The sequence below is a fragment of the Oryx dammah genome, unplaced genomic scaffold (genome assembly GCF_014754425.2).
Source record: "Oryx dammah isolate SB20612 unplaced genomic scaffold, SCBI_Odam_1.1 HiC_scaffold_11150, whole genome shotgun sequence".
Classification (NCBI taxonomy): Eukaryota; Metazoa; Chordata; class Mammalia; order Artiodactyla; family Bovidae; genus Oryx; species Oryx dammah.
Genome location: NW_024080543.1, coordinates 1,476,845 through 1,501,213, shown reverse-complemented (window position 1 = coordinate 1,501,213; position 24,369 = coordinate 1,476,845). Strand labels below are relative to the sequence as shown.

The following is a 24,369-nucleotide window of genomic DNA, read 5'->3' as shown; positions in this document are numbered from 1 at the left end:
GTGAGGGAAACGGAGAGAACCACTCTGCCACGTGGCTCACAGTCTCAGGTTTTATGATCATTGGGTTAATTTCTGGTCTGTCTCTTGCCAGTCATTCTGAATTGGGATCCTTCTTGAGGGCACACGCATCACTCAGCCGAGATGGATTCCAGCGAAGTGGATCCTGGGAGGTGGGTAGGACCTCTGAACTGGAGCCTCCCATCTCCTTCTGACCTCTCCAGGATTCTGGTTGGTGGTAGCGTGTTCGTTCCTTGTTCCTTAGCAGGACCTCCTGTTGTAAGATGACTCCTGCAAGGGTTTTCTTTTCTCTGTGGCCTGGCAAGGGTGGGTGGTCCGTGGTTCATTTAACAGTTTGTTTTTGGTTCTCTCGAGTAAGGTCCTCCACAGGGTAAATGTATAAAATTATAAGTCAATCTTTTAAATAATTTATATTCGTAATTTGGTAAGTTGGCTTTTGTGTGTGTGTGTTAGACCTGATCGCCAGACCAATGGTCATGTAGATCTTTTGTTGTTTTCTAAACTTTCTATAGTTTTTTAAATGGAATTACCTTGTTGCAAAATTTGTTTATGTTCATATTTTTTAAACAGTTATTTCTTTTTAGTTGATTGATCATTGCTTTCTAATTTTGGTTTGATTTGTCATACATCCACATGAATTAACCACAGGTGTACCTATGTCCTCTTGCTCTTGAATCTCCCTCCCACCTCACACCCATTCCACCTCTCTAGGTGATTACGGAGCCCCAGTTTGAGTTCCCTGAGTCCTACAGCAAATTCCCATTGGTTGTCTATTTACAAATGGTGTACCTGCATCCATGCTGGTCTCTCCACTCATCTCACCCTCTCCGTCTTGTTCCCCACCCTTGTCCGTAAGTCTGTTCTCTACGTCTGCATCTCCATCGCTGCTATGTGAACAGACTCGTCAGTACCATCCTTCTAGATTCCATGTTTTTCTCTCTTTGACTGACTTCCCTGTTTAATACACTCTAGGTTCATCCCCCTCATTAGAACGGATTCAAATGTGTTCCTTCTTATGGCTGCATTCCATACAGGCTCTGATTGTTCCTTAGCCATGGTTTAAGGAGGGTCATGGAGCTCTTCTGCTCCATGTCAGTTTGGGCTTCCAGTCTGAGTGCTCACAACAGAGTTGCTTCTGGGTGAGCCCTCCGAGGTCTGTGAGCGCCGGGCTGCCCGCTCTTCTCTGGCGGCCCGCAGGGGGCGCCAAACGCCCCTCTGAGCCGTGGGCGCAGGACGCTTTGCCTTTAGACTCTGCTCGGTGAGCAGCTGGCTGGCGGGAGCTTTGTCTCAGGACCATCAGGGCTCAGGCTTCTGGATAACAGGGCTGCATCCAGGCTGAGAGGAGCAGGGTTGCCTCAGTGCCCACCAGCAGGGAGGCGCTGCAAGAGCGAAAAAATGAGGACGGAGTAGACTTTTCTGTGTCCAGCTGAGGGCTGACTGGAGGTTAGAGGTCTCAGAGGACTCAGGCGGGAAAGAGCTCCTTGTGCAAAACGGTGGGTTTTTAGTTAGATTTGTGTTAGATGATCTCGAGGATGACCACTGATGTTCTTCCGTGTAGGTGGCCGTTTTTCTGTCACTGTTTCTTGAGAAGACTGTCCTTTCCTCTTTGCTTCTTCCTGGTTTGATTTTCATGAACTGACCATGTACGTGTGGGTTCGTTCCTGGGCTCTCTATTCTCTCCTGGAGTCCATGTGTCTGTGTTCCTGCCAGTTCCTCACGGTGGTGGCCACTACAGCTCCGTGATGTACTTTGAAGTCGTATAGGAAGATGCCTCCAGCTGTGTTCTTCTTTCTCAGAGTCTTTTCGGCCGTTTAAGGTCCTGTTCAATATCAGCAGTCTAATATTAGAAATATTTCTATTTCTGTGAAAAAATGCCATCGAATATTACTTTGTGATTGCAGTCAGTGTATTTGTTGATGACTTTGGTTGGAATGGACCTTTTAATTCCTCATTGTTGCAGTGCGTGAGCGTGGAATAGTTTTCTGTGTATTTGTGTTTTCTTTGGTTTCTTTATCAGTGCTTTCTAGTTTTCTGACGACTGGTCTTTTATGTCCTTGATTACGTTTGTTGCTGGCTGTTTTATTGTTTTTGATGCAGTGATAAGTGGGATTTTCTTAATGTTTGTTTCTGCTTGTTATTAGTGTATAGAAACGCAAGTGATGATTTGTCTATTGATTGGGATCGTAAATGGTAATATTTTATTTGATTTTAAATTGATCCGAAATGATTCAGCTTTACTGAATGTAGTCTAACAACTTTTTGTGAAGTTATGTGGAAAACTTTTATTTGTAAAATCTGTTTCTCCTCCAATAGGTCATCCAGAGGACCCAAACCATGGTGGTTCCTAATAGACTTCCCACAGTACTTCTTCATTCCATGTGGACTCCTTCAAGGGCAGTGAGCATCACAGCTTCCCTTGAACTTTGTCTGGGTAAGTCTTGGCCTGTAGAAGAAAGTTTCCTGCCTGTCTACTCTACATTTCTTTTGTGGTATTGATATGGTTGTTTTCAAACATAGTTTCCTTTCCAGTCATTTAAAATGTACAGAAAACGCCTAGCAATGGGAAAAAGTCCTGGCATTTGCCACATCATCTAAAATACTCTATGTGTTTTATCCAAAATGGGTACCTTCTATAGAACCAGCACATAATCTCCAAAATCAGGAAATCATATCCACAGCCCCACTTCCACTTTTAGCAATTGTTCAAGTGTATGAATATATCTTTTTTCCATCCTCGTCCTTTTTTCTTTATTTAGAGTGTTACTGACATTTCCAGTTATTTGGATGGGTTGAAAGCAGACATGGTGAATATAGGTTCTGGGTGGCCTTTTCTATATGGATTTTTTTTCACTGAAGTTGGGGTTTTAATGTTTATTTATGTTGTAACATGTATGAATCCTGCATTCTTTTTCCCCCCATAGCAATTAAAAATAAATAATATGCCATTTACCATTTAGATATTGGTAAGCATACAGTGTTGTAGCAGACAACCTTTACTTGTTTCGCAAACCAGTTTAATAATGTGCACCTTGTGCGTGCTTTGGAGAAACTCAGGAAACTGAGTCAGTGACTGAAATGGCCCAAGATATCACCTTAGATACCATCTTCACCTAAAAACAAAACAGGCACTTCCTGGTGGTCCAGTGGCTGAGACCGGACACTCCCAAAGAAGGAGGCTCAGGTCCATTCCCTGATCCGAGAACTAGATCTCCTATGCCACAACGAAGAGTTTGCATGCTGTAGCTAAATATCTGGCTTGCCTCAATGAAGGTCGACCTGGTACAGCCAAATCAAAAAAAAAAACAAATGTTAAAGAAATAAAACCAAAGGAAAGGAAGGGTACGGTTTTTGTACAGATTTACGGCTTAGCTTTCCCTATTGACAGAAAAGAAAAAGTTTCAAAAGACTGTGTCTCATCCTTCTATCTGGCATATAGAGAGGATTCCTTTGAAATGAGATTTCTCCGGTAAATGTGACTCACAGAAGAGCCGTCTTGAACTTGGGTTTCAGAGATGATCATGTGTCCTCAAAAAAAAAAAAAAAAAGTTAATTGGGTCCAACGAATTCTCATGCTGAGGTGGTATATTTTGTGGTAGCATTTGCTCCCCTTCACTTTGGATGTATCCCCATTTGTTTTCACTGTCATCTACTGAAGACATCCTGACATTTGAAAGTTTTTAGTTATTACAAGTAGAGCTGTTGTGTATAATCGTGTGATACTTTTTGTCTGGACACGTTTTCAAAGCTGTTTAGTAAGTGCTAGACATATAGTATTCAGGTCACAGGTGAGCCTTGTTTAGCTGTGGAAAAATCCAGCTACGTTTCTCTGTGGCATGTGGGATCTTCCGGGGTGGGTGATCGAACTAGAGTGTCTTGCGTTGTCAGGCAGATTCTTTACCACTGAGCCACCAGAGAAGCTGTGCCCCCCTCTTTTGTTGAGTTTACTGGATCTAATAGGTGTGCAGTGCTACTTCACTGTTATTTTAGTTTGTAATTTCCTCATGATATGTGATTTTGAGTATTTTTGATAGGCTTATTTACCATCTTTATATTTTTGTAGGCCAGGTGTTTAGGTTTATACATTCTTAATGAGAATGTTCTAGATTTTTTGGTATAGTTGGAGTACAATCCTTTATCAGATATGTATTTTATAACTATATTTTTCTGTGGCTTGTGTTTAAGTTTTGTGAATAAGGTTTTTCACAGTTTAAATTTCTAATTTTTTTAAGTTGATGTTATATATGTTTTATATCCTCCTTTGGATAGACTTTAGTGTGTTGTTGTTGTTGTTAAATTTTATAAGCAAAACTGAGGTACTGTAGATACAGTTTTAAGCTAAGCTGAGGTAGCATAGATATAGTTTTGCCTTTTGTCTGTTGAGAAGTTTGAGTGAGTTTGGTGTAAACTGTAAAATTATGTCTACATTCATTTGACTGGATATAGCTTCCAATTATTTGTCTAACTGGTTTTGGAGATACCCCGGGAAGTCAGGTTTTCCAAGGGAAACTGAGGTCCATGAAACACGAACTCTCTTCGATCCGTCGGAATCACTTTCTGCTTTTTCTGACAGATTTGACTTGTTTGGATATCTCATACGAGTGGAATCACAGAACGTTTGTCCTTTTTTTGGTCTGGTTTATTTCACTTCATGTAATGACCATAAGGTTTGTCCACATTGTCGCATTGTCAGAATGACTGACTCTGAAGGGCCGAATCAGATTCCACTGTGTGTATACCACAGTTTGTTTATGGAATGGGCTGCCATGGACACTTAGATTACTTCCGTTTGTTTGCCAGTGTGAATCATGCTGTTGTGAGTATGACTGAAGAAGTATACGTGTTTTCAGCCCCCTTTCCCAAACCTTTTGGGTACATAGCGTGAATTGGAATTGAACTATGTATTTATTCCACGTGTTGGTTTTGCAGTCATTTCTGGAATGTCTTGCAGAGTGGCAGCACCATTTAATGTAATTTTTTGTACGGTGGAATACCGTTGAAGCTTCTGAATATACCCTGTGTTGCATATTCAGTCACCCACCAATAGACACTTGAATGAGTTCTACCTTTGAGCTATTGTGAATGTCACTATGAATATGTGTGTACCAGTTTTTGTTTGAATTATTAACAAATACATTACTATATATGAAAGAAGCCACAAGGACTTCCTGTACAGTTTAGGAAACTATTGAATATCTTATGATCATGTATAATGGAAGAGACTCTCAAAAGGAATATATGAAAAAGACACAGTAACCATGATAATTATCATGCCAACACTATGAGTTATCATAGCGCTACTCAACGTGCCTTTATACATGCCACTAAAATATTCACATCTGTAAGTATATTATTAAAAAATTACATAAAAAATCAAGAAATCAGACAGAGAATAAATACACTTCCTGTCATTGCTCATCATCACTTATACGCTAATACTACCTGTAACGCTCATTGTATTAGTGCTGGACTAGGCATTGACATTCTTGTAAACCAAGAGATTGTGAAGGTGTAAGGAAGTATAACTTATTGAATTCCTTAATGAAGGATTATAGAACTCTATGTCCATGAAGTGAATGAAAGTCCGTTTCATTGAGCCACATTCTTACTAGAGCGATGAGCTTGCACCCCACCCAACGTTAGTTCCCAATGAAATCCTGCAGTCCTCTGGCCTCCATGTCTGCTTCCTGCTATCGAGAAAGAACAGATGAGGAAGTCCTGATAAAACCGATGCTATTTTTCTTTTTCTGATTTGTATTTTATCGCAGGGCTTGGCAAAAAGAGGGCCTAACCTGTTTTTAGAGTTCCATCCCAAGGGTTCCTCTGGCATGTTACGTATGTTGAGAAACTGCTGATTATTTTCAACAAAAGACAATGATCTGCACTTCACTATCTGTTGCTTGAGCTGGAATAGCAGGCATCCTTTGAAGTGCAGTCCTTCATGCTGAAGTAGGCATCCCTGAAGCAATAGCTTCCCATGCATTGGTAATAATTTTTCAGTTATACCCATCATCACTGGAGGAACTGACTCATCCCAGTAATAACAAGAGTACCCAGTATAACAGTTCCTTGACTTACGAGTACTTCCTATGAGTACCCTTATGAGAACTTCTTCCAATGTTGTTTCTCCTCCTTTGGTCACGAACAGTAGAAGCTGACGGCAGCGGTCCTTGAAATGTATGTCGCTTCCCAGGTGGCACAGTCGGTAAATAATCTACCTACCAGCGCAGGAGGTGGAAGCGATGTGGGTTTGATCCCCGGTTCAGGAAGATAACAATTCATACACATGTTTTATGTGAACAAGTTTGATACTCATGAGTTTTTTTCTTCTGTATCCAGAAAAACAAATGCTCTTCAAGGACACTCAAAGAACCCTGATTTTGAAAATCAGATCTGTATTGTGAGCAGTGCTTAGATATCCATGAGTCGAAGCATAGGATTATGCCTATCATCCTCGTATTTCCCTCAGTGAAATATGTTGAGGAAAGCTCTTCATTCATGGTCTAGATTCACAAAGAAGCTAAATAGCATTCATCCTTTACATGGACAACTGTGAATTTAAATCTCCAGTGAATCCTGTGTGACAACCACACATACCAACATGAGTTATTAGTACTATATCAATATTTTTAGTCCTATTGTATTTCAACTAAAAAACTCAATACATAATTGTACATGAACTCAAGACATAAAATCAGTGCAAATACAAAATGTTCCATCCTCTGAGAAAGGGAGAACAAAATCTGTGCTTAGCCTATTGCATTTTTATGTATTAGATCCTTAAGGAGTTTATTCACCGCACCCAACGAATGATTCACAAATCTTCAGAGAAGAAAGGATCATTTCTCTTTCACAATGAGTAGTTCAACTCTTGTCAAAGCAGTGTCATAAGTGAGTCTAATTTTGTGTGAGACCATGAAAACTCAGTGTTTTCATGATGCTTGTGCTTATGACGGGAGGAGGTCTGAGAAGGCGCTTCTGAAGGTTTATTCATACCAGTCGTTCTCATATGTATGGAGTCTTTAAAGGTTGAATCACTGAGGTGTCGTTTCTCCACTTGTACTAGGCTGAGTAGCAACATGCCCTTTGTCCCTGAGTGCGGTAGACGTGTTCCCAACCTGTCTGTCTTCTGTCCTCTGGAGTATGTATCGCTCGAGCTCTCCACAGCCTAGTAGATGGAAATCGTCAGGATATTCTGGACACCCTTTTTATTTCAGTCTGTTCAGGAGGTTTCAACGGCTGCAAACCTCTGGATTTTACAAAGCACTTTTAACAACCTCAGATGCAGGATACAAGTCAACACTCGTGACAGCCACGGGCTTCCATGCCCTATACATGATTGTTGGCTTTGCTTTCATAATCATCCTGTTTGTTATACCAACTAAGATGTCACTGTATTTTTTTATTATCATTTTCTCTTGGATGGTTTTTAGATCTATTATGGATTTTCCTATATATCTTCACTTCTTGGTGAGGGTCTTATGTTAGTAGTAGTTACTACAACTGACTTCCTGTCAGTTAGCTGTGGCAGAATAGAAAAAAGAATGACAAACTGTATATTATGAATATTATGTATATTATTCATTTTATCGTTTGCAGTCATCCAATTCCAAGTTTCTGAAATAAACATTCAGAAAAATCACATCCTTTTGAGTGTCCATTTGACTGAATAGGAGCACGGAAATGTTATTCCATAAAATTGTTTACAGTTTCCATTACGTTTCTCCTGTTTGATGTGGATATCAGCCTTTGGTTCTCTCAATAGCTTTGCAAGAAAAAAATTAATTAGAGCTCCTATGGTAATTTTACTGTTCGCAATAAGTATAGCATAAAGTGAACACAGAAGAGGTTAGAGTAGACCAAATATGAAAGTTAGTTTGAAAGAAAACATAGTGTTGAACGTTTACATTAGGAATATAGTGATGAAGTTCCTTTATTATTATTCTATCCTTTCAGTTTCTTTCGCAGGGGTGTTCATGTACAGATTCCAGTACTATGGCTAGAGTGAATAATAGGATCATTATTCTGGAGAGCAACTCTACTAAGTCTTAACGTTCATGTCACTCAGGTTTTTTAATCCCTATTATGTTCGTCGTGTTTGTCGTTTGTGAAGCCACATAAGTTGCATTCATTCAGGCAATAGTATCAAACAGCTAGGGCATCCATTATAGATGTGAATCGATATAGAATGTGAATCCATTTCCCCGTGAGAAGTTATTATTGAAGGTATTCTATGAATGCCAGTAACAAAGCTGTGCAGAAATAATACCATGTTTATGAAGAAAACAAGATTTACTCATTTGTTTTCCTATTCTATTTCTTTTAAACCGATTTAATGACAACAGGCTTCACTTTTCATTCACTTGTATGACTATCAGGAGTTTGACCAGGTTGAAGAAGATGACTCGTTTGTAGTCTTCCTTATCAGCTCATCCCATCTACTAGCTTTAAAATCATTTAGTACAGAGCTCACCGTCTAGGTGTTCAGTGTTCAGTTTGCTTATCATGCAGGATCCTTTTAAAAGTAAAAGCATGTCTGTATGAGTTAGAGCTCCAATCCCAACAGTCCATGTAGAAGCTTCCCCTGAGAAATGTATCGTTTTTGCACCAATGCTCCTGAAATGTGTGAATGTGGTATACCACGCATCACAATAAGTGTAAACAGCTTCCCATGCTACTTATTTGAAACGGCCACTCCTCATGACATTCTCATTCGTTTGAGGACTAAATATAGCCAACTTAGGCTATGTTTGCCAAATAGACTTGGAAATATACTTCACACAGTCCTTCATCGATGCCAGTTTTCAGATCGAAGAAACCCTTGCTACATGACGGTTGTGAACACGTATACTCATGCTTTGTTTGAGATTTTAAAGTCATTCTTCATTTTTGTTGGAGGAACGGTTCTGTCTGTGCCCCGTGGATCCCCAATCCACCGATGTTCATGTGTCTTGGGGCTTCCCAGGTGGTTCTCGTGGTAAAGAACACACAGAACATGCCGATGCAGGAGACATAGGAGATATGGGTTCGATCCCTGGGGCAGGAAGATATCTCCTGAGGGAGAGCATGGCAACCCACTCCAGTATCCTTGCCTAGAGAATCCCATGGAGAGAGGAGCCTGGTGGGGCCTAGTCCATATGATCCCAAAGAGTTGGACACAATGTAAGTGACTTAGCACAGCACATGACTCATTGGCATAGCGAATATAATGGAGATGACAGAAAAAGAAGCGCCAGCAGGCGAAAGTCAATCTTCATCACTTTTAAACTTTGGAGTTTATTGCGATATTTTACATCCATGTTGGTATGACTTCATAGTTGGAGAGTCAATGCACATGTATTATGTATGATTGTGTTATATGTATGTTGAGGGAAGATATATTTTTATGTGGTTTGACATATGGGTCCCATTTCATTCGTTGGCATATGCATACTCATCACTCATCATCATTTTTTGAAAAGACCATTGGTTTTTTTTATTATTTTTATTTTATTTTATTTTATTTTATTTATTTATTTTTTTACTTTACAATTCTGTATTGGTTTTGGCATACATTGACATGAATCCACCACGGTGAACATGCGTTCCCAAACATGAACCCCCTTCCCCACAACATCTCTCTGGGTCATCCCCGCGTACCAGCCCCAAGCGTGCCATATCCTGCATCGGACATAGACTGGCAATTCGATTCTTACATGATATTATACATGTTTCAATGCCATTCTCCCAAATCATCTCACCCTCTCCCTCTCCCACTGAGTCCAAAAGTCCGCTATACACATCTGTGTCTTTTTTGCTGTCCTGCATACAGGGTCATCATTGCCATCTTTTAAATTCCATATATATGTGTTAGTATACTGTATTGGTGTTTTTCTTTCTGGCTTACTTCACTCTGTATAATCGGCTCCAGTTTCATCCATCTCATCAGAACTGATTCAAATGTATTCTTTTTAACGGCTGAGTAATACTCCATTGTGTATATGTACCACAGCTTTCTTATCCATTCATCTGCCGATGGACATCTAGGTTGTTTCCATGTCCTGGCTATTATAAACAGTTCTGCGATGAACATTGGGGTACATGTGTCTCTTTCAATTCTGGTTTCCTCCATGTGTATGCCTAGCAGTGGGATTGCTGGGTCATAAGGCAGTTCTATTTGCCATTTTTTAAGGAATCTCCACACTGTTCTCCAAGGTGGCTGTACTAGTTTGCATTCCCACCAACAGTGTAGGAGGGTTCCCTTCTCTCCACACCCTCTCCAGCATTTATTGCTTGCAGATTTTTGGATCACAGACATTCTAACTGGTGTGAAGTGGTACCTCATTGTGGTTTTGAGTTGCATTTCTCTAATAATGAGTGATGTTGAGCATCTTTTCATGTGTTTGTTAGCCATCCGTATGTCTTCTTTGGAGAAATGTCTATGTAGTTCTTTGGCCCATTTTTTGATTGGGTTATTTTTCTGGAATTGAGCTGCAGGAGTTGCTTGTATATTTTTGAGATTAGTTGTTTGTCAGTTGCTTCATTTGCTATTATTTTCTCCCATTCGGAAGGCTGTCTTTTCACTTTGCTTATATTTTCCTTTGTTGTGCAGAAACTTTTAATTTTAATTAGGTCCCATTTGTTTATTTTTGCTTTTATTTCCAGAATTCTGGGAGGTGGATCATAGAGGATCCTGCTGTGGTTTATGTCGGAGAGTGTTTTGCCTATGTTCTCCTCGAGGAGTTTTATAGTTTCTGGTCTTACATTTAGATCTTTAATCCATTTTGAGTTTATCTTTGTGTGCGGTGTTAGAAAGTGATCTAGTTTCATTCTTTTACAAGTGGTGGACCAGTTTTCCCAGCACCACTTGTTCAAGAGATTGTCTTTACTCCACTGTATATTCTTGCCTCCTTTGTCAAAGATAAGGTGTCCATATGTGTGTGGATTTATCTCTGGGCTTTCTATTTTGTTCCATTGATCTATATTTCTGTCTTTGTGCCAATACCATACTGTCTTGATGACTGTGGCTTTGTAGTATTCCTCCAGTTCCATTCTTCTTTCTCAAGATTGCTTTGGCTATTCGTGGTTTTTTGTATTTCCATACAAATCTTGAAATTATTTGTTCTAGTTCTGTGAAAAATATCACCGGTATCTTGATAGGGATTGCACTGAATTTGTAAATTGCTTTGGGTAATATATGGTATACCACATTCACACATTTCAGTAGCATTGGTGCAAAACCTATACATTTCTCAGGGGAAGCTTCTACATGGACTGTTGGGATCAGAGTTCTAACTCATACAGACATACTTTTACTTTTAAAAGGATCCTGCATGATAAGCAAACAAAACACTGGATGAACACCTAGATGGTGAGCTCTGTACTAAATGATTTTAAAGCTAGTAGATGGGATGAGCTGATAACGAAGACTAGAAACGAGTCATCTTCTTCAAATTGGTCAAACTGCTGATAGTCATACAAGTGAATGAAAAGTTAAGCCTCTTGTCATTAAATCGGTTTAAAAGAAATAGAATAATAAAACAAATTAGTAAATTGTGTTTTCTTAATAAACACTGTATTATTTCTGCACAGCTTTGTTACTGGCATTCATAGAATACCTTCAATAATAACTTGTCACGGTGAAACGGATTCACATTCTATATCGATTCACATCTATAATTGATGCCGCAGCTGTTTGATACTATTGCTTGAACGAATACAACTCATGTGACTTCACAAACTACAAGCACTACCAACATAATAGGTATTAAAAAAAAAAAAAACCTTGAGTGACATGAGCGTTAAGACTTAGTAGAGTTGCTCTCGAGAATAATGATCCTATTATTCACTCTAGCCATAGTACTGGAATCTGTACATGAACACCCCTGCAAAAGAAACTGAAAGGATAGAATAATAATAAAGGAACTTCATCACTACATTCCTACTGTAAACGTTCAACACTATGTTTTCTTTTAAACTAACTTTCATATTTGGTCTACTCTAACCCTTTCTGTGTTCACTTTATGCTATACTTATTGCTAACAGTAAAATTACCATAAGGAGCTCTAATTAATTTTTTTTTACTTGCAAAGCTAGTGACAGAACCAAAGGCCAATATCCACATCAAACAGGAGAAACGTAATGGACACTGTACAAAAGGTTGTGATTTTTCTGAATGTTTATTTCAGAAACTTGGAATTGGAGACTGCAAACAATAAAACTAATAATATATTGATACATAATATTAATAATATACAGTTGGTCATTCTTTTTTCTATTGCACCACAGCTAACTGACTGGAAGTCAGTTGTAGTAACTACTACTAACATAAGACCCTCACCAAGAAGTGAAGATATATAGGAAAATCCATAATAGATCTAAAAACCACCAAAGATAAAATGATAATAAAAAATACAGTGACATCCTAGTTGGTATAAGAAACAGGATGTTTATGAAAGCAAAGCCCACAGTCATGTATAGGCCATGGAAGCCTGTGGCTGTCGCGAGTGTTGACTTGTATCCTTCATCTGAGGTTGTTAAAAGTGCTTTGTAAAATCCAGAGGTTTGCAGCGGTTGTAACCTCCTGAACAGGCTGAAATAAAAAGGGTTTCCAGAATATCCTGACGATTTCCATCTACTAGGCTGTGGTGAGCTCAAGCAATACATACTCCAGAGGACAGAAGACAGACAGGTTGGGAAGACGTCTACTGCACTCAGGGAGAAAGGGCATGTTGCTACTCAGCCCAGTACAAGTGTAGAAGCAACACCTCAGTGATTCACCCTTTAAAGACTCCATACATATGAGAACGACTGGTATGAATAAACCTTCAGAAGTGCCTTCTCAGACCTCCCATCATAAGCACAAGCATCATGGAAACACTGAGGATTCATGGTCTCACACAAAATTAGACTCACTTATGACTTTGCTTTGAGAAGAGTTGAACTACTCATTGTGAAAGAGAAATGATCCTTTCTTCTCTGAAGATTTGTGAATCATTCGTTGGGTGCGGTGAATATGATACTGAAGGATCTAATACATAAAAATGCAATAGGCAAAGCACAGAGATATTTTTCTCCCTTTCTCAAAGGATGGAACACTTTGTATTTGCACTGATTTTATGTCTTGAGTTCATGTACAATTATGTATTGAGATTTTTAGTTGAAATACAATAGGACTAAAAATATTGATATAATACTAATAACTCATGTTGGTATGTATGGTTGTCACATAGGATTCACAGGAGATTTAAATACTCATAAGGGTACTCATAGGAAGTACTCGTAAGTCAAGGAACCGTTATACTGGCTACTCTCGTTATTACTGGGACAAGTCAGTTCCTCCAATGATGATGGGTATAACTGAAAAATTATTACCAATGCATGGGATGCGATGTCTACATGATAAATGTGTTCCTCTTATACTGTTGCTTCAGGGATGCCTACTTCAGCATGAAGGACTGCACTTCAAGCGATGCCTGCTATTCCAGCTCAAGCAACAGATAGTGAAGTGCAGATCATTGTCCTTTGCTGAAAATAATCAGCAGTTAGTTTGTCAACATATGTGACATGCCAGAGTAACCCTTGGGATGGAACTCTAAAAACAGGTTAGGCCCTCTTTTTGCCAAGCCCTGCGATAAAATACAAATCAAAAAGAGAAAAAGAGCATCGGTTTTGTCAGGTCTTCCTCATCTTTTCTTTCTCGATAGCAGGAAGCAGACATTGAGGCCAGAGGACTGCAGGATTTCATTGGGAACGAACGTTGGGTTGGGTGCAAGCTCATCACTCTAGTAAGAATGTGGCTCAATTAAACAGACTTCTTCATGGACATAGAGTTCTATAATCCTTCATTAAGAAATTCAATAAGTTATACTTCCTTACACCTTCACAATCTCTTGGTTTACAAGAATGTCAATTCCTAGTCCAGCACTTATACAATGAGTGTTACAGGTAGTATTAGCGTATAAATGATGACAAGCAATGACAGGAAGTGTATTTATTCTCTGTTTGAATTCTTGATATTTTATGTAATTTTTTTTATAATATACATACAGATGTGAATATTTTAGTGGCATGTATAAATACACGTTGAGTAGCACTATGATAACTCATAGTGTTGGCACAGTAATGATCACGGTTACTATGTCTTTTTCATATACTCCTTTTGAGAGTCTCTTCCAGTATACATTCTCATAAGATATTCAATAGCTTCCTAAACTGTACAGTAGGTCCTTGTGGCTTCTTTCATATATAGTAATGTATTTGTTAATAATTCAAACAGAAACTGGTACACACATATTCATAGTGACATTCAAGTGTCCATTGGTGGGTGACTGAATATGCAACACAGGGTATATTCAGAAGCTTGAACAGTATTCCACCATACAAAAAAAGTACATTAAATGGTGCTGCCACTCTGCAAGACATCACAGAAATGACTCCGAAACGAACACATGGAATAAATACATAGTTCAATTCCAATTCATGCTATGTACCCAAAAGGTTTGGGAAAGGGGGCTGAAAAACTGTATACTTCTTCAGCCATACTCACAACAGCATGATTCACACTGGCAAACAAACAGAAGTAATCTAAGTGTCCATGGCAGCCCATTCCATAAACAAACTGTGGTATACACACAGTGGAATCTGATTCGGCCCTCCAAAGTCAGTAATTCTGACAATGTGACAATGTGGACAAACCTTATGGTCATTATATTAAGTGAAATAAGCCAGACCAAAAAAAGGACAAACATTCTGTGATTCCACTCGTATGAGATATCCAAACAAGTCAAATCTGCCAGAAAAAGCAGAAAGTGTTTCCGACGGATCGAAGAGAGTTCGTGTTTCGTGGACCCCAGTTTCCCTTGGAAAAACTGACTTCCCATGATATCTCCAAAACCAATTAGACAAATAATTGGAAGCTCTATCCAATCAAATGAATGTAGACATAATTTTAGAGTTTACACCAAACTCACTCAAACTTCTCAACAGACAAAAGGCAAAACTGTATGTATGATACCTCAGCTTTGCTTAAAACTGTATCTACAGTACCTCAGTTTTGCTTATAAAATTTAACAACAACAACAGCACACTAAAGTCTATCCAAAGGAGGATTTAAAACATATATAACATCAACTTAAAAAAATTAGAAATTTAAACTGTGAAAAACCTTATTCACAAAACTTAAACCCAAGCCACAGAAAAATATAGTTATAAAATACATATCTGATAAAGGATTGTACTCCAACAATACCAAAAAATCTAGAACAATCTCATAAAAATGTATAATCCTAAACACCTGGCCTACAAAAATATAAAGATAGCAAATAAGCCTATCAAAAATAATCAAAATCACATATCATTAGGAAATTACAAACTAAAATAACAGTGAAGTAGCACTGCACACCTATTAGATCCAGTAAACTCAACAAAAGAGTGGGGCACAGCTTCTCTGGTGGCTCAGTGGTAAAGAATCTGCCTGACAACGCAAGACACTCTAGTTCGATCACCCACCCCGGAAGATCCCACATGCCACTGAGAAACGTAGCTGGATTTTTCCACAGCTAAACAAGGCTCACCTGTGACCTGAATACTACATGTGTAACACTTACTAAACAGCTTTGAAAACGTGTCCAGACAAAAAGTTTCACACAATTATACACAACAGCTCTACTTGTAATAACTAAAAAATTTCAAATATCGAGATGTCTTCAGTAGATGACTGTGTAAACAAATGGGGATACATCCAAAATGAAGGGGAGCAAATGCTACCACAAAATATACCACCTCAGCATGAGAATTCGTTGGACCAAATTATTATTTTTTTTTAGAGGACGCATGATCATCTCTGAAACCCAAGTTCAAGACGGCTCTTCTGTGAGTCAATTTACCAGAGAAATCTCATTTCAAAGGAATCCTCTCTCTATGCCAGATAGAAGGATGAGACACAGTCTTTTGAAACTCTTTTTTTCTTTTCTATCAATAGGGAAAGCTAAGCCGTAAATCTGTACAACAACCGTACCCTTCCTTTCCTTCGGTTTTATTTTTGTTAATATTTGTTTGTTTGTTTTAATTTGGCTGCGCCAGGTCGACCTTCATTGAGGCAAGCAAGATATTTGGCTACAGCATGCAAACTCTTCGCTGTGGCATGGGAGATCTAGTTCTCAGATCAGGGAATGAACCTGGGCCTCCTTCTTTGGGAGTGTCCAGTCTCAGCCACTGGACCACCAGGAAGTGCCTGTTTTGTTTTTAGGTGAAGATGGTATTTAAGGTGATATCTTGAGCCATTTCAGTCACTGACTCAGTTTCCTGAGTTTCTCCAAAGCACTCACAAGGTGCACATTGTTAAACTGATTTGGAAAACAAGTAAAGGTTGTCTGCTGCAACACTGTGTGCTTACAAATATCTAAACGGTAAATGGCATGTTATTTATTTTTAATTACTATGGGGAGAAAAAGAATGCAGGATTCATACATGTTACAACATGAATAAACATTAAAACCATCTTCAGTGGAAAAAATCCATATAGAAAAGGCCACCCAGAACCCATATTCACGATGTCTGCTTTCAATCCATCAAGTTTGTCCAAATAACTGAAAATCTCAGTAACACTCTAAACAAAGAAAAAAGGATGAGGATGGAAAAAAAGATATATTCACACACTTGAGCAATTGCTAAGAGTGGAAGTGGGGCTGTGGATTACATTATAATGTAGAAACCATATGATTTCCTGATTTTGGAGATTATGTGGTGGTTCTGCAGAAGGCACCCATTTTGGATAAAACACATAAGAGTATTTTAGATGATGTGGCAAATGCGAGCACCTTTTCCCATTGCTAGGCGTTTTCTGTACATTTTAAATGACTGGAAAGTAAACTATGTTTGAAAACAACCATGTCAATACCACAAAGGAAATTTAGAGTAGACAGGCAGGAAGGTTTCTTCTACAGGCCAAGACTTACCCAGACGAAGTTCAAGGGAAGCTGTGATGCTCACTGCCCTTGAAGGAGTCCACATGGAATGAAGAAGTACTGTGGGAAGTCTATTAGGAAACACCGTGGCTTGGGTCCTCTGGATGACCTATTGCAGGAGAAACAGATTTTACAAATAAAATTTTCCACATAACTTGACAAACAGTTGTTAGACTACAATCAGTAAAGCTGAATCATTTCGGATCGATTTACAACCGTATAAAATACTACCATTTACAATCCCAATCAATATACAAACATCACTTGCGTTTCTATACACTAATAACAAGCAGAAACAAAAATTAAGAAAACCCCACTTATCACTGCATCAAAAACAGTAAAACAGCCAGCAACAAACTTAATCAAGGACATAAAAGACCAGTCGTCTGAAAACGAGAAAGCACTGATAAAGAAACCAAAGGAAACACAAATACACAGAAAACTACTCCACGCTCACGCACTGGAACAATGAGGAATTAAAAGGTCCATTCCAACCAAAGTCATCAACAAATACACTGACTGCAATCACAAAATAATATTCAATGGCATTTTTCACACAAATAGAAATATTCCTAATATTAGACTGCTAATGTTGAACAGGACCTTAAACGGCCAAAAAGACTCTGAGAAAGAGGAACACAGCTGGAGGCATCCTCCTGTCCGACTTCAAACTGCATCACGGAGCTGTAGTGACCACCACCGTGAGGAACTGGCAGGAACACAGACACAGGGACTCCAGGAGAGAATAGAGAGCCCAGGAACGAACCCCACACGTACATGGTCAATTCCTGAAAATCAGAGCAGGAACGAGCGAAGAGGAAAGGACAGTCTTCCCAAGAAACAGTGACAGGAAAATGGCCACCTACACGGAAGAACATCAGTGGTCATCCTCGAGGTCATCTAACACAAACCTAACTAAAACCCCACCGTTTTTCACACGGAGCTCTTTCCCCCGAGTCCTCTGAGATGGACCTCCAGTCAGCCCTCAGCTGGACACAGGAAATGTCTACTCCGTCCTCATTTTTCGCTCTTGCAGCGCCTCCCTGCTGGTGGGCACTGAGGCAACCCTGCTCTTCTCTGCCTGAATGCAGCCCCGTTATCCAGAAGCCTGAGCCCTGATGGTCCTGAGACAAAGCTCCCGCCAGCCAGCTGCTCACCGAGCAGAGTCTAAAGGCAAAGCGTCCTGTGCCCGCGGGTCAGAGGGGGATTTGGCGCCCCCTGCGGGCCGCCAGAGAAGAGCGGGCAGCCCGGCGCTCACAGACCTCAGAGGGCTCACCCAGAAGCAGCTCTGCTGCGAGCACTCAGGCTGGAAGCCCAAACTGAAATGGAGCAGAATAGCTCCATGACCCTCTGCAAAACATGGCTAAGGAACACTCAGAGCCTGTATGGAATGCAGCCATAAAAAACAACACATTTGAGTCCGTTCTAATGAAGGGGATGAACCTAGGGTGTCTTAAACAGGGAAGTCAGTCAAAGAGAGAAAAACATGGAATCTAGAAGGATGGTACTGACGAGTCTGTTCACATAGCAGCGATGGAGATGCAGACATAGAGAACAGACTTACGGACAAGGGTGGGGAACAAGAGGGAGAGGGTGAGAGGAGTGGAGAGAGCAGCATGGATGCAGGTACACCAACATTTGTAAATAGACAACCAATGGGAATTTGCTGTAGGACTCAGGGAACTCAAACTGGGGCTCCGTAATCACCTAGAGAGGTGGGAATAGGTGGGAGGTGGGAGGGAGATTCAAGAGCAAGAGGACATAGGTACACCTATGGTTAATTCATGTGGGTGTATGACAAATCAAACCAATATTGTAAAGCAGTGATCAATGAACTAAAAAGAAATAACTGTTTAGAAAAATATGCACATAAACACAAACTTTGCAACAAGGTAATTCCATTTAAAACACTATAGAAATTTTAGAAAACAACAAAAGATCTACATGACCTTTGGTCTGGTGATCAGGTCTAACACACACAAAAAAAGCCAACTTACCAAATTATGAATATAAATTATTTAAAACGTTGCCTTTTATAATTTTATACATTTACCCTGTGGAGGACCTTACTCGAGAGAACCAAAAACAAACTGTTAAATGAACCACTGACCACCCACCCTTGCCAGGCAACAGAGAAAAGAAAACCCTTGCAGGAGTCATCTTACAACAGGAGGTCCTGGTAAGGAACAAGGAACTAACAAACTACCACCAACCAGAATTCTGGAGAGGTCAGAAGGAGATGGGAGGCTCCAGTTCAGAGGTCCTACCAACCTCCCAGGATCCACTTCGCTGGAATCCATCTCGGCTGAGTGATGCGTGTGCCCCCAAGAAGGATCCTAATTCAGAGTGACTGGCAAGAGACAAACCAGAAATTAACCCAATGACCATAAAACATGAGACTGTGAGCCACGTGGCAGAGTGGTTCTCTCCGTTTCCCTCACCCTCCTGCCCTCCGCCCCGGCAGCCCTTCCCGATAAAGCTTCTCGCTTGGACAGCACTCCTCTCCTCAGACAACTCATTGCCAAGTGTCAGACAAGAACTCACTCTCAAGCCCTGGAAGGGATCCCCCTTCCTTCATCTAAAGCAATATCCAAGAGAAAATATCTTCAAAATGCTATCTTGTAGAGCAGGAAATCAGAGAAGGCAATGGCAGCCCGCTCCAGTACTATTGCCTGGAGAATCCCATGGACAGAGGAGCCTGGTAGGCTGCAACCCTGGGGTCGCTAAGAGTCGGACACGACTTCACTGAGGGACTTCACTTTCACTTTTCACTTCCATGCACTGGAGAAGGACATGGCAACCCACTCCAGTGTTCTTGCCTGGAGAATCCCAGGGATAGAGGAGCCTGGTAGGCCGGCGCCTACGGGGTCGCACAGAGTCAGACACGACTGAAGTGACTCAGCAGCAGCAGCAGAGAAGGAAATGGCACCACCTGCAGTATTCTGGCCTCAGAAATCCCAGGGACAGAGGAGCTTGGTGGGCTACAGTCCAAACGCAGGGCATTTCTGAGGGGAGGAAAGAGTCCCAGGGAAGCTGAGGTGCTCACCAAAGGCCTAAGAGCTTTTGATAGCACACCAGAGCTGTGGCTGAGGATTCCCAGCTGCCAGGCCTCTTGATCCTGGCCTCTTTCACTAGATACATGTGTGGAAAACTAGAATCTAAAATATGCCCTGGTGGTTCCATAGTAAAGAATCCCCCTGCCAGTGCTGGAGATGCAGGTGCGATCCCTGGGATGGGAAGATCCCACATCCTATGGAGCCCGAGTGCCACAACTGCCGAGCCTGTGCTCTAGATCCTGGAAGTCACGATGCCGAGTTCACATGCTGCAGCCACTGAGGCCTGTGAGCCTGTGCCCCTCAACAAGAGGAGACACTGCAGTGAGAAGCCTGCACACCACTAGTTATGGCCCATGGTCACCAAAACTAGAGAAAAGCCTACACACAGAGACGCAACACAGCCAACAATAAATAAAACTGTTTTCCTTAAAAAGTGCATATCTGACAAAGAAACTGTACTCGAATTGTCCAGGAACACTAGAGCAAACAAGCCCACTCATAATTGGTAACGACTGAAATAGACACCTGGCCACTGAGGGTATACTGATAGGAAACTATCATACAAAAACATACTCAAGATACTGGTGCAATGCATGCAGAGCTCCCTTTGAAAGACAATCTGACAGGTTTTTATTTTTCAGTAAGCACGTGGGACAAGCACTGAATTCTATGTATGACAAGCGGTGGAAGCCAGGTATCTTACCATTGGAATGCAAAGTTACAGATAAACAAAAGGTTACAATGTCCACGTCCTGGTGGATCAGGTTGGAGACATCATCACAAATTACCTTTAACTGAATATGTTCAAAGGTAAGCTGGAATACATGTGTGTATATATATCTATGTATGGTCAGCTGAGCATATTGAGCTCCTACATGTAGAAGGAAACGTCTCTGATGGCCCGGTGGTAAAGAATCTGCCTACCGATGCAGGGAACACAGGTTCAATCCCTGTGTAGAAGATTCCACACGCCCAGGGGCAACAAAGCCCTTGAACAACTCTTGAAGTTTGCATGCTCCAGAGCCCAAGTTCTGCAAACAGAGAAAGCACTGCCACGAGAAGCCATGGCACAGCAACTAGAGGGTAGGCTCTGCTCCCTACAACTAGACAAACTAGCAATAAAGACCCAGCATAGTCAAAAATAATGTAATGTTAAAAAAAGAGGACTGTTCTTTGAAGGAATGACTGAGACTAGGGGTGAGACTGTACATATATGTGCCAGGGTCATCTTAAATTATGAGAAATGAAAGAAACTAAAGACAACGATCAAGCTGTCCAAACTGATAAAAATGAATGATGACACTGTGTTATCTGTATACACTAGCAAATAACAATCTGAACAGGAATTTAAACAAACAATTCCCTTTCAACCATGTCAACATGAATAAAAGACTCTGCCATGGGTGTAATGAGGATGACAAGACTGGCACACTGGAAATTATACATGATTGCTGAAAAATACCCTAAAGACATGGACAGATACTCCAGAGCGATGAAAAGACTCCAGTTGGCAATACCACGGAATGCATCTTCAATCTGAAATGAAGATTCAATATGAATTACAAAAGGCTGAAAGGCGGTTGCTAAACCACAAAAGATGCCAGCATTTTTGGCCTCCAGAGGAGAATCCAATCCAGGGCAAGTGACGAAGCTTGATGGCTCAGAGGTTTTGTGTTGAAAAGTTGTATTAAAGTATAAAAAGAGATAGAGAAAGCTGCTGACATAGATATCAGAAGGGGGAAGAAAGAGTACCCCCTGCTAGTCTTTAGCCAGATGTTATACAGCCACTAGCAGTCTGCTAATGAAAGAAAGACAATGTCTCAGAGAATGGCACCAGGCCCCTCACCCACAGCATGCATTGAGATAACATTGGCAGCAGGTGAGTCATCCCAGGCCATAAAATGATGGACATGAATCTTGAAGAAAGGCAGATTTCCAAGCAAATGTATAGTTTCATTCACATAGATTAAGAGAACAAGATATGAGTAAAACACACTGGTTTGTCAAGTCGTTTCTGAGCCTTTTGGGGGAACTGACCTGAAGACAGAGTCTTGGGTAAATACATAGTACATTAACATACCTTAAGACAAACATGTCCATAAGAAAAATGCATTGCTTAGCTCAAGGTTTGAGAAAAGTTAAATTGAGGTGGAGCCAGGAGTCGTCATGGCAACACAGAATTTTCAGAGAAACCTCCTTTTAAATTTGTATCAAGATGGACAAAAAATGCAACACTCATTTGTCTCCTCCCGCCTCTTAGAGAGAGAAGAAAACGTCTGACACTTGCAGTCTATTTTCTCTGTCTGGAGACCCCTGGCCTTCCTGCCTGTTATCCTCTCCAGGCCTGTAGGAAGCAATACACTAGGCTGCTTGGGAAAAGTGCACGGGTCTGAGCTTTATGCGCAGGGGTAAAGCGGTAAAAGCCTTGACCCCAAAGGCGAGGCTTTTCTGCGACCGCCATGTTAGTGGGCTCCGAGACTGTGCAAACAAAGAGGGCGGAATACGTGGTTCCCTGCTCCGCCGAGTCCCCGTTCCCTTACCTGTGGTCCACGCCCCTCTGCTCTGCTCGCTGGATGCCGATCGGCGGGGACCCAGGAGCCCACGAAACGAGCATTCCCAGCTGCAACGGCGAGCCCTGAGAGCACAGCTGGGAAGCCCTGGCCCCGACGCGCCGCCATGTCCGCCCCGCCCCCGACGCGCTCACGTGAGCCGCGCCCCTGACCAGCCGCCCAGGTTCGCCCCGCCCCCAACGCGCTCCCGGTGCGCCCCACCCCCACGCCCACTTGCAGGACAGGCCCGCGGGACCGCGACTGCCTCCAGGTGAAACACGGGACAAGCAAATCCACCCCACCGAGACAATCCAAGCTGTTTCGACTACAGAAAGCAAAGATGACCTGACCTAGGACAGCCATGATATTCTATGGAACCAGACCCTGGCGGGTCGAGGCTTGAAGAGGGCCCGGGAGGCCCGTCAGGCCCAGCAACATTTGGTAGCTTAGCGGTTAGACAGGCCGGCGGACTAGGATGCGTAGGTCAGGAGTTCAAGTCCCCAGTCTGTCCCCTTTGCTTTTAGGGGGCGTGGGACCCCAAGAGGTGGGGCTTAGACCAGAAAAGTTTATTTTTCTTTTAGAGGTTTATTGTTAGGTTTCGGGTTTGGGCAACCCCCCACTTGTTAGGATTAGGGTTCGGGTTTGGGCAACCCCACCAATTGTTAGGGTTCGGGGAACACCTCCCTCTTCTTAGGGTTCGGGTTTGGGTTAGGGTTCAGGTCAGGATCAGGGTCAGGGTTCGGGTTACCGTTAGGGTTGGCATTAGCGTTAGGGTTACGGCTTAAAGTGAGCGCTAATAGGACCCATAGTTCTTTATTAGCCTGCCCTGGCGGGCCGAGGCTTGAAGAGTGCTCGGGGAGAGCTGGGCGACTCTGCTAGCCCCGGTAGCGTAGCGGTTAGGTGGAGGGGAGGCTAGACAGGCCATCTGGCTCCGTAAGTCAGGAGTTTGAAACCCAGGCTTTGACCCTTTTGCTTTTAGGCGGCGTGGGACTGCAAGGGGCGGGGCTTAGACCAGAAAAGTTTGTTTTTATTTTAGAGTTTTATTGTTAAGGTTAGGGTTAGGGTTTGGGCATGCCCCCAACTTGTTAGGGTTCAGGTTTGGAGTTCGGGTTCGGGTTTGGGGAAACCCCTCTCTTCTTAGGGTTCAGATTTGGGTTCAGGGTTTGGGTTCAGGGTTTGGGGTATGCGGTTCGGGTTTCGGTTTCGGTGTTCGGGTTTGGGGTTCGTGGTTTGGGGTTTGGGGTTCGGGTTTGGGGTTGGGAGTGTGAGGTTCAATTTAGAGTTTCATGGTTCGGGTTAGGGGTTAGAAGTTCGCGGTTTGGGGATCAGGTTTGGGGCTTGGGGTTCGGGTTAGGGATTTGAGGTTCGCAGTTCAGGGTTTGGTGTTTGGGTTTTGGGGTTCCGGGTTCAATTTATGGGTTTGCAGTTTGGGTTTGGGCTTTGGATTCAGATTAGGGGTTTGAGGTTAGGGGTTCAGGTTAGGGATTAGGGTTCAGGGTTTGGGATCGGTTTTGGAGTTTGGATTTTGGGGTTCGGGGTTTGGGGTTTGCTTTAGGGGTTTGCGGTTCTGGTTTGGGGTTTGCGGTTCGGGTTAGGGGTCTGGGGTTCGGGGTTCGGGTTAGGTGTTCATGGTTCGGCTTTAAGGTTTTGGGGATTGGGGTTTGGATTAGTGCTTTGGTGTTTGGGTTAGGGGTTTGGGGTTTGGGTTTGGGGTGGCGTTTGGGGTTCAGGGTTCGGGTTAGGGTTTTGGGGTTCACGGTTCGGGGTTTGGAGTTCGAGTTAGGGGTTTGTGGTTTGGGGTAC

At 41.8% G+C, this 24,369-nt stretch overlaps 3 long non-coding RNA genes across 3 annotated transcripts in view; 2 read left to right on the top strand and 1 right to left on the bottom strand.

Annotated features, from left to right (window-relative positions):
- LOC120860639 overlaps positions 1-8,881 on the top strand; it is a 24,746-nt gene extending 15,865 nt beyond the window's left edge. The window contains exon 2 of the long non-coding RNA XR_005720384.1: positions 8,084-8,881. This is a non-coding gene — a long non-coding RNA (uncharacterized LOC120860639). The remainder of the gene's footprint in view (positions 1-8,083) is intronic.
- Positions 1-11,982, bottom strand: part of LOC120860638 — a 25,111-nt gene extending 13,129 nt beyond the window's left edge. The window contains exon 1 of the long non-coding RNA XR_005720383.1: positions 11,779-11,982. This is a non-coding gene — a long non-coding RNA (uncharacterized LOC120860638). The remainder of the gene's footprint in view (positions 1-11,778) is intronic.
- Positions 7-2,676, top strand: LOC120860645. The gene is made up of 2 exons (XR_005720390.1): positions 7-170; positions 2,332-2,676. It is a non-coding gene; the product is annotated as an uncharacterized LOC120860645 (long non-coding RNA).
- Positions 11,983-24,369: the final 12,387 nt, after the last annotated feature.